Consider the following 15,879-nt stretch of genomic DNA (forward strand, 5'->3'; position numbering starts at 1 on the left):
GTGTAGGAATGTCTCCCATCTAGCGGTGAAATAGTATTTTACATTCAAACGAATAGTGCTCTCGCTTTTTCAAATGGCTGTTGCAACTACGGTAGCCATTATGTACCAAGAAGTTATGACAACATCCGATTTTCGCTTTTTTGGCGACGAGGATTCCTTCTGTATGTATGATCCTCCATTATGAACTAAAGTGCAGTGCAGGCTTTCAAATTTGCCGGGGCAGTGGTTATGTGACGCTGGCTCTGAACAAAAACACGTTGTGGATTAGCTAGACAGAGGGCTATTTCACAAAACCAAGATAAGGGATTAAGCCGGGATTTACCAGTTATCCTGGCTCAATTTAGCCTTGACTCGGTTTCACAAAAGCAGAGGCACCTAAGTTACCATGGAGATTTATTCTGTACAGCTAGCCTGCTCCTGACCAGGCTAACAGCCAGGATTTATTAATCCTGCTGCCTTTACTGTTCATTCAGCAGTGCTTTTGCCTTATTGTTATCAGCCTGCATTAAAATACAATAGGTGCATATTGCTGTTCATTTAACTACTGTTATTATTTAAAGTTGTGACCATTATTTTTTATAATTATTCCAGTGACATTGTTACTGTTATATTGCTGTATGAAGATGGTTCATATTGATGTTAGAAGTTTGATGAATATATTATGGCAGTTGTTGAGATAATTAGAAAAGGCTGATACATTTTCAAATGTGTTTTAAATGAAGTCTGTTACTAAGGGCAATACATACAATGCTGCACATGTGTGTTTCTATAGTGGACCAATGTACCTTGAATTATTTTAGTTGATACATTTTTTTTTAAATTCTTTAACAATAAAGGATCATGTTTGTTCCACTTCCATGTGCATTGTATTTGGCATTATTAGCACACAATTTGTGTTGTCCAGTAAACTGGGACTTTAATTTTGGAGGATTGTACGATTTAAACAACATATCCTAATTGTACAATCCTCCCAAATTATAGACTTAGTTCACTGGACCAGTAACTATCTAGTGTTGTAGGCTACTGTACATTCATGTGACAGCAGGGAGAGGACACCCCAATGGTTTTTGACATTATATTTTGCTGGGGGGGAAATAACTAATAAATATCACTCTGTTACATTCATGTTTACAGTGTGCATGGAATTTATCACTTAATTATCTTTATAGTTTCTAGATTCTAGAGTCCAATTTCTTCAGTGTCTTTCTTTTCTATGTCCATATATACGAGGGAGCAAAGCATATAATACGTAGAGAAGGAAACTCGGCCTTTGTTAAAAAAAAAAAAATGCGAGAAAAAGCGTGGCAGATAAGCAATAATACATTTATGAACTACTGCTCTTAACTGAAAGCATTCAATGAGTCACTTGTCATTTGCAAAAATGAACAGTTGTACACTTTGCATTAAAAGCAAGCAGTGGAAGTTAATATGACTTAGGTAATTTATATTTTAGCCCATGAGAGAGAGGGAGAAACAGAGTGAAAGAGATATTTACGCATCATATTCTAGTGTTATAGAAAATTGATCTTCATGGTACATTTCCTGAGTAACATTATCTTCTGCTTACTTTTAAGGCAAAAAGTACAACTGTTAATTTGTGCAAATGATTAGTAGCCTAATCCTTGAATGGTATGAATTGGGAGACTGAATTCAGAGCAGTGGTCAGTTAATGTATATATTTAGGCTACTTACGCATTAAGTCGGTTTGTGATCGCGTGCCATGCTTTCTCTTGCTGTTTCATTAGCATTTATACAAATAATGTGTTTCACATTATCATGCTTCCATAAGAAGCTGCTGCTCACTCTGTGTAAAGTATATACAATGCGTATTCTCCATTTTAGCATCAGTAAATCTGTGATCGACCTCGCGGTCTGTTAAAGAAAGCCGTGAACGCGCATCTATCCAAATTACTTCAGCCTGGCTCGACCATGTCGCACCTCCTCAGCCTGGCTTGGCTTTCGTGAAACACACCTAGCCAGGATGCTCAGATTAGACTACACTGTAAAAAAAAAAAGTTATTTCACTGGAATTCACTGTATAATTTTACGGATTTTTTCCGTTTTTTCTACATTAAGTGTTAATGCCAGAAAAATACAGAAGAATACTTTTATTTTTAAAAAAACCCATTAAATTAAGGTTTTAGTCTGTAAATTGATATAATGAGATAATATAGTTGTTTAACAGGATAATTCCATTGCTTAACGGTCTTGAAAGTTAAATTACATTGAATTTTATGTAAAAAGACAAAAAAAAAACATAATTTTATGGTGTGTAAAATTGAGGCCTCTTTCTGGTTTTTTACTGTTAAACCTTAAATTTAATGTAAAGAAACATTAAAAAACAATCGTGAAAAAACAGTAAAAAGTCTGGCAGCAAAAGTTGCCAAACACTTACCGTGACATGACAGTAAAAAACCTTTTGTTATTCTACAAAGAATTTATTTTTAAAATACAGATATCTACTGTACATTTTCTGTATTTTCACAGTCCAACTACTGTAGATTTAAAAAGAATTGTAATCAAAAAACATATTTAGAATGTTAAACAAATGTATAAATCTGTACAAACACTGAAAAATATTGCAAAATACCTTAAAATTACATAATTTAAATGAAAACTGCTGTTTTCATACGGTTTTCTTTGGTAAATTCACAAGATTATTCAATCCATCCACAAGAACTCCCTGTTAAAGTACAGATTCCTGGATGTAAAACACATAAAAATTATGTAAAATGACTTTCAAATACCCTCCTTTAGGCGTTTATTTTATGATTATCCAATCTATTTACGGTAAATTCCTGTTTAATACTGTGTTTTTACTGTACAAAAAAGAGAAGATAATGGGATAATACCTTCCAGAAACATTGTAATAATAGTCATTACTTTATATAAACAATATTTGAGAGTATTTACAAGCAACTCTCCAATATATCTACATACTTTTACCATTAATGTATGTTGTTTACTTTAAATAAACATTCATTTATAGTTATTTACATGTCAAATTAATGTAAAATTACCCTATTTGACAGCCCATTAATAGTATCTTAAAAGCTTTAGGCATTTATTTTACATGATTATCCAATCAATTTACAGTAAATTCCTGTTTAATACTGGTTTTCTACTGTACAAAAAACAATATGTGATAATAACTTGCAGAACCATTATTTTATAGTCATTACTTTATATAAACGTTACAATCAACTCTTCATTATGTCTACAGGCTTTTCCCCATAAATGTATAAGGGTTTACTTTATATAAACAATATTGTATAGTGTTAAAAAGAAACTAATATACTGTACTTTAATCATTAATATATCAGGTTTACTTCATACAAACAATACTTTATAGTGATTAAAAGCAACTATTCAATATATCTACAGACTTATCCCATTAATGTACTGTGTGTTTACTTTGTAAAAATATTTGACAATATTTACAATTAACTATCCAATATATGCATCAGAGACTCTTCAGAGGGTAAATATTGGTATAATGTATAGGGGTCCATTTTAGCTTATTCAATGTGGTCTCATACTGTGTGTTAGTGTTTTAATCGCTGTCAAACTTCATCCTGGCCAGTGTCTCTTAATGCAAGTCTACTAAATTCTAGCAATAGAGTAGGACTTGTATTTAGCTTTGCAGTTATTTGAAGAGGGGTTAACAGAGGTACTGAGACAGGTAGGACCAGCCATACCCGTTTAATGCATTGAATGAGGCTGACATGAACCCTCACTGCATGGCCTCAACAACTCCACAGCAAAAACCCACAAGCAATTGTTCTCAATTATAGTTGGATCAATGTAATTATATTAGAAACTACACTACTGTAATATTTTGCAAGCATATTTATGGTAATACAAACAGTAAAACAACTTGGCAGCACACAAGCTTAAAAAGCTATAGGACTACTGCACCAAATCACCACTGGTGACAAAGATGCTGTATTTAGATCTGTCTTTGTAAAAATAAACATTCTTTCACCTAAATATTTGTGGAAACAAAGCCATAGCTTCAGTTATGGGAATGCATAAGAGACAAGAGTCAACCTAAACTACAGGCCTTGGATGTACATGATGTCTATTTTAGTCCAAGTCTGTGATATGCTCATCACTATATAATCATGTTTTGGTCTGGCAATTAGTTGACAAAAGAATCGTGCAGCCACAGTTCACATCACATAGGCCCACAACCCTATAGGCCTACAGGATGACGATACAGTACACAGAGAGCCAGGCAGCCTACAGCCTGGGTAAGCCTACATCTTCACCATCCTAATATTTTAGGGGGCATCTGATGTTCTTGCCTCATTTCACTTCCGTGGAGGCCATGGGCCTATTTCAGATTCATGGCCCAACATCTTTTTCCATTGACTGCTTACTTTGCTGATGTCTGCGGTGATGTCTCATACTGTGTCCACTCTGGCTTTTGATGTTTGTTCCTGTCTATGTCATGCAAACAGCTCAGAGCATGAGCTTCCCTCTTATGTGGGGTAGAATGAATATTCATGCATGTCCGGTACCTTAAATGCCTCACCAAGACCTCGGTGATCTGACCACCCCTGCCTCTGAAATTACACTACAATTTCCATTGACTTGCAATGGTTACACAGGCATTGATGCACATATTGGGCAATGTGTGTTTCATTAAGGTGTAACATTAATAAGTTAAATGGATTGCCTGTGCCACAGCTATGCTACACTTTTATAAGGGGTGGAAAATCAATATTAATGCACACCAGTACCTCAAATACAGTATGTACCTGCTTGCCTAACTTGCACACCACCTAACCTAACTTGTTCCGCTAGTTCCAACCCTCATACAGTTTAATTCAACCCTGCGTTGATAGGAAAGTGTGTCCCCTCCTATGAAAGTCATGCCTACCGACAAACAGTATGGACATCTGCAACATTATGCTTATTTGAGAAATTATCTGTGATTTCATTTCAAAACTGAAGGAGTAGGCTTTTCATAAAAGGCTGTTAATCCACTTTAAAAACGTTGGAGTCTTCCAATACAAACTCCAAACTGTTTTAGGCAAGGCTCAGTGAATGTTATGAAAATAAGCAATTCAGAAATTTGGGGACGTTTTTACTGTTTTTCCCAATTCCCCACAGTCAGAAACTAATATGCATGCGGGACAGACCTCTTTTTAATGTATTTGGTGTACTTCAAATAGAATATGTAGCATACACGTTCTTTTCCTTATGAAGTTAAAATTGTTGTTAAAACAATTTTTCTTAATATTAAGACCCAAAGTGAGTCACAGTGTTCAACAAAATGCAAGGTCATTGTGCAGTCTACTGCTCCCTCAAATCATTTTGCCTCTCCCCACTTTCTACAGGTCAAAGGGAACAAAGAGTTTTTCATGGGCTGAGGTAATATACGGTGAATAAAGACAGGGAGGACACAGTATGAATAAAGCTTTACATTGGTGTGCAATATATTTTTTTTCAATTTAGCAATACATGCAATGTGTGAAAGACTGGGAAGGGATGCTAGGGCTCAACAGTTCAACCAAGGCTTCTAGCATCAACGTGAACATTGATAATCAGGGCGTGAAGCGATGTAAGACCTTAAAATGGTTGAAAAAACAGAAATGTAAACAGAAATGGTCTCTTTAGTCTAGGCTATGTGCTTCAGGAAAGTGCGCGCAGATTCAAATAATTGAATGTTGCACAATCATTGGATGAATCATGCCGGGCAGAGACGATCTTGACCAATGATATTGTTTGACTTCATGGGGGGCTGTGCTAACGTCAAACTCATCTCGACGCAGAGACAGTGTGGATAATAATGTAACGCAGGAGTCAGGACTTCTCCACGATGATTCACATTCAGCTTTCACTTAAGGTAAAGTAATACTTTTCTTTTTATGTACATGCAGTTTCCTCACGAGATATCAACTGGACACGAGTTAAGATAACACTTGCATACGTTTCACAATTTTAAAATGTCAGCAGGGATAACGTTAGCATTTGCCGTTTATGTGCCTTATCAAAGTGTGTCTGGCGTTAGCTAACGTTACATTAAGACTGTCCTTATGTAATGTTAGCCTTGAATGTGAACCATGCACCAATCGTAATTTTAGCTAGCTAGCTAGCTAAATATATAACAGTTAACTAGACAGTTAGACAGTTTAGCAGGTCAGCTTGATTTGCTGGGTACTAGCTAATACTAGTAATTAAAGAAACGTTATAACGCTCCGTTGCTCCTAACGCTAGTAGTTAACATTACTGTTAACTAACCGGTAACCCGCCGTTTAACGTTACCACCTAGCTAGGTTATGCCTCAAGTTTACATAAGCTATCTCAGCTGACTAACTTTACGTTGGTTCTACTTTATGAACAGTGAACCACACGTTGTAACAACAACAAGTTACAACTTGACATTAAACGGAGCGTCTGCTTTGTGGACCACAACATCTTAATTTGAACGTGATCGTTATTTTCACTCATGATTCAGTGTGTCCAACTTAACATTACCATTCTGTCTTTCCAGAGAGAATATTTCCATTCCCGCTTTCCACATAAAAATAAATGGACAGGGAATTGAACAAACTCAGAAATAAGATATAGGCTACCTGCTCTATTTATAAGTGTTTCTTCCTCCAGACAATTGCACTCAGTCTGTAATTAAATATGTATTTTAAGTTTAATTTTTGCTGTAAATCAAAATAAATAAATACCTGGTGGTCAATGCTGGCAAGCCTCCACAAATAAATCTATGTATACTACTGTTACAGTAATGTTCAAATCTCACCCTAATTCTTTAATCCTTGTTTAGGCAAGATGGAAGAAAGAATACCAAGATAAGAAGATCAAGAAGATAAAGAAAGCTAAAGTAAATAGATGTTCACCCTACAGTATCACACGTTATCATCTGTACCTTACCACATCTTTCTCACCCATGTTATGGCTCTCATTCTGTGTTCAGTTTGACAAGGATCAACAGACCAGACAGCTCTCCCACAGCCAGCCTGAGAACCTGCTTTACGGTCTGAATAGCCTGGGTGAAGTTGAAGACTCGTGCATCAGATGGCTGAGAAAAGGATAGCCCAGAGCAAGAGGGAGCCCAGCAGAGGCTAAGAAGGAGGCAGCAAAGGAGTTCACAAACACACATACAGCTAATGGAGGTACCGAATGACAGGTCCATTTCAGAAAGCAGGTTTAGTGAAAACTCTGAGTTTGTTAACCCTGAGATGAGGGTAATTCTGGGTTTTCCGTTTCAGAAAGAGAGGTAACCTAACCTCGGACTCTGTGAACCTAACCTAGTCGGGAACAGGTTTTCTTCTTTCAGTCTCCTCCCTCTGACACAGCTCTCTTTCATTTCATCATTCATAATTGCAGTCTGTATCAGGCGCATTTTAGCGCAGTTTGTTATCGGCATGAATAAAAAAACAGGGTTGGTTTATTAACCATGTTAGGCAGATTATAAAACGTTTTTTTTTCTCAAAACATGCAATGTCCTTTTGTCGACGATCCCGGTGATGTAGAAGCTGTATTACTTTGCAGGGAGTTAAACATACGTCAGGAGATGATATTGAGGCCCCGACGCATTTTAATTTCCAGATAAATACCTATTTGAGCGGTACCGTTTTTTTCTTCCCAGTCTATCAGTTATGTAGCTTACATAACCTTATCATCCTCATATCACTAACGTCACCCATCGTGGACATGCTCTACATCCCAGCACATTATTTGTGTCACATTACATTTTTTTGCAAACAACAGTTTTCTTTACAACATTGGTGATGCGGAGCATATTAGTAAAGCTACTGTAGCAAAGCGCCGTCAGAAGAGTGTGACTCACTCTGAAACGTTTTTTTAAACGTTTGTGCAGTGTTCCCTGGACACAAACCAGTAAGAGCCATTAAAAAAGAGTTCCACAGTATTGCAGGTGAATGATGTAAACCCTTTGAAATATAAGATTATGAATTATAGTTCTGTTGATGATGGTGCTGCAGCCTCAGAATGGGATTAGTAGGCCTAGGACTTTTATAGATTATAGGTTCAATACCATTTCACCAGTAATATTATACTTATGATTAAATATGATATACACTATATTGGAACTAACGCATTTACTCTAGCAGCAATTTTCTCCCACGCAAATTCTCTCTTTTAAAGCAGCCGCTGTGTTGCTTTTTTAACTAAATACATGTTCAAACTCGCTGTATGTGCAGTATTTCTGCCCACCAGTTTGTTTGTGGTTGTTACCATGGTGAATCGTAGTATCATGGCTCCATTCATGCTGCCTGAAACTGAAAACTCAGAGTTTCCCATCTCAGGGTAAATCAACTCAGATATCAGGGTTACACTCAGAGTTTGTTAAACCTCCTTCCTGAAATGGGCCCCTGCATTGTTAACGGTTGCTTTACCTGGTCTGTGCTTGTAAATAAAACGAACCGGATTTGGATTTGTAACATTGTTACACCCCTTTTTGTTGGTACAGCCTTACTTGAGTCTAAACACAGTGACTTGGGACTTGTTCAAGACGGTGAAGGTTAAGATTTGTGACTTGCACATGTGTGACTTAAGACAGTTACACACTGGGGGCGTGACGAATAAGCGACGCCAATATGCAAAATAATCGCCTGTGAATATTTCACATCAAAACTATTCACACCGGCAGCGATGCAAATTTGTGACAGTTTTCAATAAAAGGTTTGGATATACACGCCAGCTCATCTACAATGTCAGTAGGACAGATGCTGAAGAGAGCGAGAAAGTGACGGAAGATGTGGTGTGAGCGGACGAGAAAGAGAGAGCAGTCGGAGCAGAGGAGAGTTAACGTTTAGTGGTGAAGATATGAAGTGATTGTACAGCAGCTAGATTCTGCAGTTTGACAACAAATAAATGCAGCAGCTCCTCAAAAGCACCAAAAGGTGTCCTGTCTGGTTTCCAGGCTGCTGAGTGGAGGGACGGGGGCTAGCTTCGGATACGTCCCAGGAAAAGCTGTAACACTAAGCTACTGTAAGCTATTTATTGAGTTTCCTCTAACTCTAATTGAGTATACAGTTAATACTCAATTGAATTCCCTCTGCAAAACAGTGTAGCATATGTCTCGGGCTTATTGTGAAAGGTAAAAACGGAAAGAATGTTTCTGGCATACGCTGCCATTGTAAAGGTTGAAAGGAGTAATAAAGTTTGCTGACGTACAGTCTGTAGTTGGGACAGCAGCCTCCGTGTTGTTGTTTGGTGATCCTCATAAGTAAACACTACTTGTGACAAAAACAACAGTTCGAAAAAATATATTGACATGCGAAATAATCGTCCCTGGTGTGCAATGGTCTTTAATCTCACCTCTGATATTTTTGATTAAGAGCTACTCTCTGGCGAAGCCACAAACCAGAAATGTAAGACTCAAACTATGATGTCATCAGGTTACTAAGCTGCTTCATAGACAATGAATGTGAAACTAATTTTGTAGAATAAAAAAAAACCAAATGAGGTTTATTCTATGTTAGCATTTTATTTCTGAAACAGAAACTCTACCCGTTACCTCTGAACATCCCCCTGGGTGATCTCAGTGTCATCTTTCAAATATTTCTCAATTCATTGTTTTTGGAAAAGCTCCAGACATTATATCAGATGACATCACAAATTTGAGTTTTTAGATTTTGGAGAGAGTTGTTCATGTTCACTGACATTTTTAACACACATGTATGAATTCCCAAATTGCCCATAGTTCCCCTTTTGCTATAATTCAATGTACCAGACAGTTTTTGCTCCCATAAGTTTATTCATATGTGAACTTTAAGGATAGCACTGTTTAAATAGTGCATTTCTTTGTAAAGCATGCAGTAAATGGTCATTCTATAATACTTTCTGGTTATGATACATCTTAAAATCTCATACATCTCAAATAGGGATCTTCAGTGAATGGATTGGACAATGCTGTAAAATGTCAGCAGAAAAAATTATATATTTATTGCGTGTAAAAGTAGTTGATGCAATTGCACTTTTACATAGCCCTTTTGGTTTTTGTACATTCAAAACCCCATTTACTAATGAGGAAGTTGTGAACATATATTGGTTAGTAATAGTAATTACTGTCAAATAATGTTTATGAAGTAAATCCCATGCACTTATAAGAAAAGTCTGTAGATATATTGGTGTTGCTTGTTATTACTGTCAAATGAAGTTTATATAAAATAAACATGTATGTACATATAATGGAGAGTTGCTTGTTATTACTGTCAAATAATGTTTATATAAAGTAAACCCCCTACTTCAATGAGGAAAAGTCTGTAGATATACCAGATAGTTGCTTTTAAGTTACTATAAAACAATGTTTATATAAAGTAACCTCATATATTAATAGTAAAGGTATGTAGATATATTGGAGAGTTGCTTCTAAATTACTATAAAACTATGTTTATATAAAGTAAACCCCGTACAATAATGGTAAAAGTATATATATATATATTGGATAGTTGTTTGTAATTACTATAAAGAACAGTTTATATAAAGTAAGCCCCCATACAATAATGAGGTACAGTCTGTAGATATACTGGATAGTTGCTTGTTATTACGGGCAAATAATGTTTATATAAAGTGAACACCCATACAATAATGGTAAAACTATGTGTATATATTGGATATTTGCTTGTATATATAAAGTAAACCTCGTATATTAATGGTAAAGGTATGTAAATATATTGGAGAGTTGCCTTTTATAACTATAAATGAATGTTTATTTAAAGTAAACAACATACATTAATGGTAAAAGTATGTAGATATATTGGAGAGTTGCTTGTAAATACTCTCAAATATTGTTTATATAAAGTAATGACTATTATTACAATGTTTCTGGAAGGTATTATCCCATTATCTTCTCTTTTTTGTACAGTAAAAAAACAGTATTAAACAGGAATTTACCGTAAATAGATTGGATAATCATAAAATAAACGCCTAAAGGAGGGTATTTGAAAGTCATTTTACATAATCTTTATGTGTTTTACATCCAGGAATCTGTACTTTAACAGGGAGTTCTTGTGGATGGATTGAATAATCTTGTGAATTTACCAAAGAAAACCGTATGAAAACAGCAGTTTTCATTTAAATTATGTAATTTTAAGGTATTTCTGCAGTATTTCTTAGTTTTGATAAAGATTTATACAGTTGTTTAACATTCTAGAAATGTTTTATAACAAGAATTTGTTTTAATTCTACAATAGTTAGACTGTAAAAATACAGAAAATATTTACAGGAAATTTCTGTATTTAAAAAAAAGAATTTTTCTGTAAAATAATGTAAGGTTTTTTACTGTAATTTGACGGTAAGTGTTTGGCAACTTTGCTGCCAGACTTTTTACCGTTTTTTTACGATTTTTTTTTTTTTACAGTGTAGGTCAAGCCTCACTTTATCGGTTTTCCTGGATTTATAAATTCTGCTTTTGTGAAACAGCCCCCAGGTTGGCTAGTGCTTTATGTCCCTCTCAGCGATTATAGTTTTTCAAAATGGCGCAACGACATGGAAGCCTCCTTGGACTTGCCCGTCCAATTTTGCATATAAAAATCATGTGTAGATGTGATCCTCCTAAATCATATCTAATAAAACATTATTTTGTTTTCTTGCTCTGTAACAGATGACCCATCAGAAATGACCCGGCAGCATGTGTCTGATACTCGAGGGCATGATTTGTTCTATTATTAAAGCCAAATGTCAGAACAAGCCCTCAAAGGCTTTTCCACTGTAATACTGATACAAATGATTTCATCAAAGTGTCCTGCAGCCTCTTCAATCTGGACCCACAGGCTTCTGTCTCAGCCTCTTCGGCATACAGAGGAGAGCTGCTTGTTAGCAAGGGATTATACTGTGCTATCCAACCGGATCTCCAGGGTGAGGGGAGCAGCAAGACTATTGCAGAATTCAAGATGTCGGGGGCTTCAAAAAAGACATTGACTGCTGCCTGTTGCCGCACTCATGTGGAATTTTAATGTTGTAATGCTCTCAGGTGCTCTGAGAAAAGCTCTTGCAGTGCTAAGTGCACTAGCTGCTTTTGAGATATGTGCTGTGTGCTCTGCACACCAATTACTGGCCCCTCAGGTAGAAAGGTTGGATTTTAAAGGCTTCAAAGGACAAGCTGGCTGCAAATAAGCTTGCTTTGCTGTCTTAATCACATGCTCGAGGCGACATCATGATTTTCATTGACCTTGCAGACCTGAGCAGACAAACAATGATACAGAGGTGCTTAGAGCCAGATGGGTGTCACAGACATTATAAAGAAGTCTGCCTATTATAGCACCTCTTCATGCTAAGCTAAGCTAACTGGCGGCTGGCTTTAGCCACTTATTTACTGTGTAAATATGAGTGTGGCATCAATTTTCTCTTCTAACTCTCAGACATATTTCTCAAAATGTTGGACCGTTCCTTTAAGCTTTCAGTCCCTCGATACAAAACGGTGTGATGTTTTAGAAAATATCTGAGAAACATAGGTGTGATGATTAATAAAATCCACATTTTCAATTGATATCAAATATTGTTTTTTAATGATTTAATACGTTTTTGTACAGCTTAAATCAATGTGCCTTCTATTTTTTTTGGGATCATTTTAACATTCAATGTATTCAGTGAATGAATGAACTTGAATCTTGCCGGATTACTTTTAGTGGTTTTCCAGCAGCATTTAATACAAGACAAAACAAAACTAATTTAGCACTTTACAATATGACAAAAATCAGATGTGGTGACAAAACATAAGGCAACTTCCACAGCACTGCATTCTTTGAATTGTGTGTGGTGATTTCTTTAGCAGACTATTGTACTAAATTGCGAGCCTTGTACTGAAAGATATGATTTACTGGTGCAGAATTAAAGGTCCCATATGATGCTTATTTTCATTTCATACTTAAACATGACTTGATGGTTTCTACTAGAACATGTTTATATGCTTTAATGTTCAAAAACACATCATTTTTTTTATCTTACTGTCCGTCTTAATATACCTGTATTCACCCTCTGTCTGAAACTCTATACGTTTTAGCGTCTGTCTCTGCTAAAAAAGCCCAGTCTGCTCTGATTGGTCAGCGTTTCTGGTCTTCCGCATCTGGAATATTGGCGTTTCTGCACCCTCATTGCAGCCGAGGAATGACTGTAACGGCACTGTAGCGGCACTTTCTACCTGTATAGTATAGTGGCATACCAGCCGTATGGCAGTCCTGACAACTCGTTCAAGCACAGTTGCTGAATATGGAATATGTCCATTTCTCTGTGGATTAAGAGTTTTGATACTTTCACAATATTTACATAGCCCCTCAACCTTCTTTTTAATCAATAAAGACATGGAAATCTCACATTTTTACAATGTGGGTCCTTTAATGCAATTCTGATTAATTGGAATCACTTGGGCTTGCAGACAGTGAAGACTGAATGCAGGTTTACAGTTTTAGGGCTGTTTACTCTCAAACACCATCAGAAAATCCCTGTATTTTCCCCCAATTTCTTGATTTCCATTGACAATGTTCCAGTCTAATGTGCGTTTAATAGTCCTACTCATTCCTGTGTGTTTGACTGTGACACCTCTGTAAATAGAGCAGCAGTTTTATCTCCTCAGCAAGCAATTTTGATTGTGACACATATCAGTATCACACATTCGGTAACTGCATACCAGCTGCTGATAAGCACAGTGTGTGAAACTGCCTGCCCTGTTCATGATAGCAAGCTGTAAAGTAATTCTGGAGCTTTATCATCGAGCCTGCAAAATACCATCATCTTCTAGAGATAAGAATTAATGAATGATTTACAGCATTTAATTAAGTAAGTAACAACATTTCATCAAGTATTCTAAAAAAAAAACAACGTTTTTTTAACAGCTAGAATAGCCCTTTTTTGATTTACTTTAAATACAGGGCTGTGTGTTATGAGTCTGCACTGACACCTGGTGGCCTTGTGTGTCTTAGCATTTTCTGTTCAGGCTCCACAACCTGAAACCACTGTTCACAAGATCACAAAAATAGTTTTTTGATAAAATGTTATGTAAATGGTAGTGTAACATGTTAAGGTAGAGGTGCAGCAATGAAATAATGTGTTATAATGTTTTAATTAATGTAATGAAATCACATTAAAAAATATTTTTGGGCTTTGAAACTTGATCAGAAAAAGACCATTTTTAAACGGTGTGGTTTAGAAACAGATCAGATGGTTCAGGGCTGTCTTTTGCCCTTGCAGGTTTAACAGTGTTGCTGCTTTCTTAATCTGTATTCATGAGGTGAATAAAGATTAGGTTTTATCAATATAGACCATTTTAGAATCACAACTCACTCGTGTCAATAGCAAGTATTTTAATGTGTGTTACAACCATTTAATTACATACATTTAATAAAACACCACTGTGAATGTCTAGTTTAAATGCTTTTCTCTTTTTTACCAGGTTTACAAAATTGACATTTAACTTTGCGTTTAGTTTCATGACCCTTACACTTACACCACAAATTTTTGCACATGCACATTTTTGCCCATATGCTTAAAACATTATTTTGAAGGCATTTTCACCTTTGTTTGACAGTTGATCTGAAGGAGGGAAATGCAAGAAGAGCGATGAAGAGAAGGGGAGACATGCAACAAAGGTCCCAAGTCGTAATTTAAAACCGGGCATATGGTGGTACATTATAGGAACCTTAAAGATGCAATATGTAATACTGACAGCTAGTGTTTAAAATAGTTACTGCAGTAGAAATTCAAAATACTGGAGAGTCGTCTACCCCGCCCCCTCCTCCCCAGACTTGAAGTTCACGGAGGTTGCCAGGCTGAGACCGCAGCATCCACAACAGTGTTGCTAGACGCCTGTCTCACATAGCCAGACATCACTTCACAGCACAGCGGAGTAGCTAACATTAGATGCTGACTATGTTGACAGTCATAAAAGCCTGTGCTCACATGGAGCTCTGTACCCAACTGACAGACACACTTTTTTGGCTTAGAATTCCAGTAGAAACCGCTAAAAACACAACGACCTCGCCGTCCTCTCCACCTGACGGACAGACACTTCCTCGGCTTAGAATTACGGCAACAATCGCTAAACGCAAACTCACGGTCCTCTCTTCCTGATTTACAGCCTCCCTCTCTTGGCTTAAAATAACTTACCGTTTGTCAGCTACGGCCGCTGAACAGGCTACACGTTGTAAACAGCCATGGCCCGCTTGCCTGGTCCTCCGGTAACGTTAGCAGTGCAGAGTTAGCATGGCAGCATTAGCCAGGACCAGTCAGGATCACTTCACTGGCTGTGTCTCAATTGTTTTCGCAAGTTGTAACCAACTCGGGTACTCTAGCTATATAATTCAATGTGAGTACACGCATGTTGAAATGACATAAAATGCCCATCCCTAGTGGCTGTAACCCACTCCCTCTGTGCGTCTGCCGCCTGGAGGTACCTCTCGGCACTGCTGCGATACTCTGCGTTGTGTTGTGTTAGATGTTAGGGGTGAAGTGCAGAGAGAAGGGGGCACAGGACGCTGAATTTTTGATTGTGGCTGAGACCATTGGGTTTTATTGTCATAGAGGAGGCTGGTTCCCTCATCCCCTTAACGGAGTACATACAGTTTCAAACAAAGATGGCGACCTACACAGATCAAGTGTAATCTACGGTGTCTCAGAATGTACAAAAAAGCAAAAATTGCTGAACTGCATCTGCAGCCTGAAGCTAATGTTTACCTGTTCAGGAGGAACTTAGCCAACTCAGCGTGCTTTTGGACTCTAAGGTGTCTCCATCTTTCAAATACATCTCCAGTATTTACCCAGGTTTGTTACGTCTCTGGTCATGCAACTGTTAAAAACATGGCGTTTTTTTTAGGTCGGGTAGAATCTATCTCCGTTGATCCTGTTCGTTTGTTTGCTGCTTTCATGGCTGTACTAACGTTACAGCTGTAGCGCGCT

This window comes from Sander lucioperca, chromosome 2 (assembly GCF_008315115.2).
Source record: "Sander lucioperca isolate FBNREF2018 chromosome 2, SLUC_FBN_1.2, whole genome shotgun sequence".
NCBI lineage: Eukaryota > Metazoa > Chordata > Actinopteri > Perciformes > Percidae > Sander > Sander lucioperca.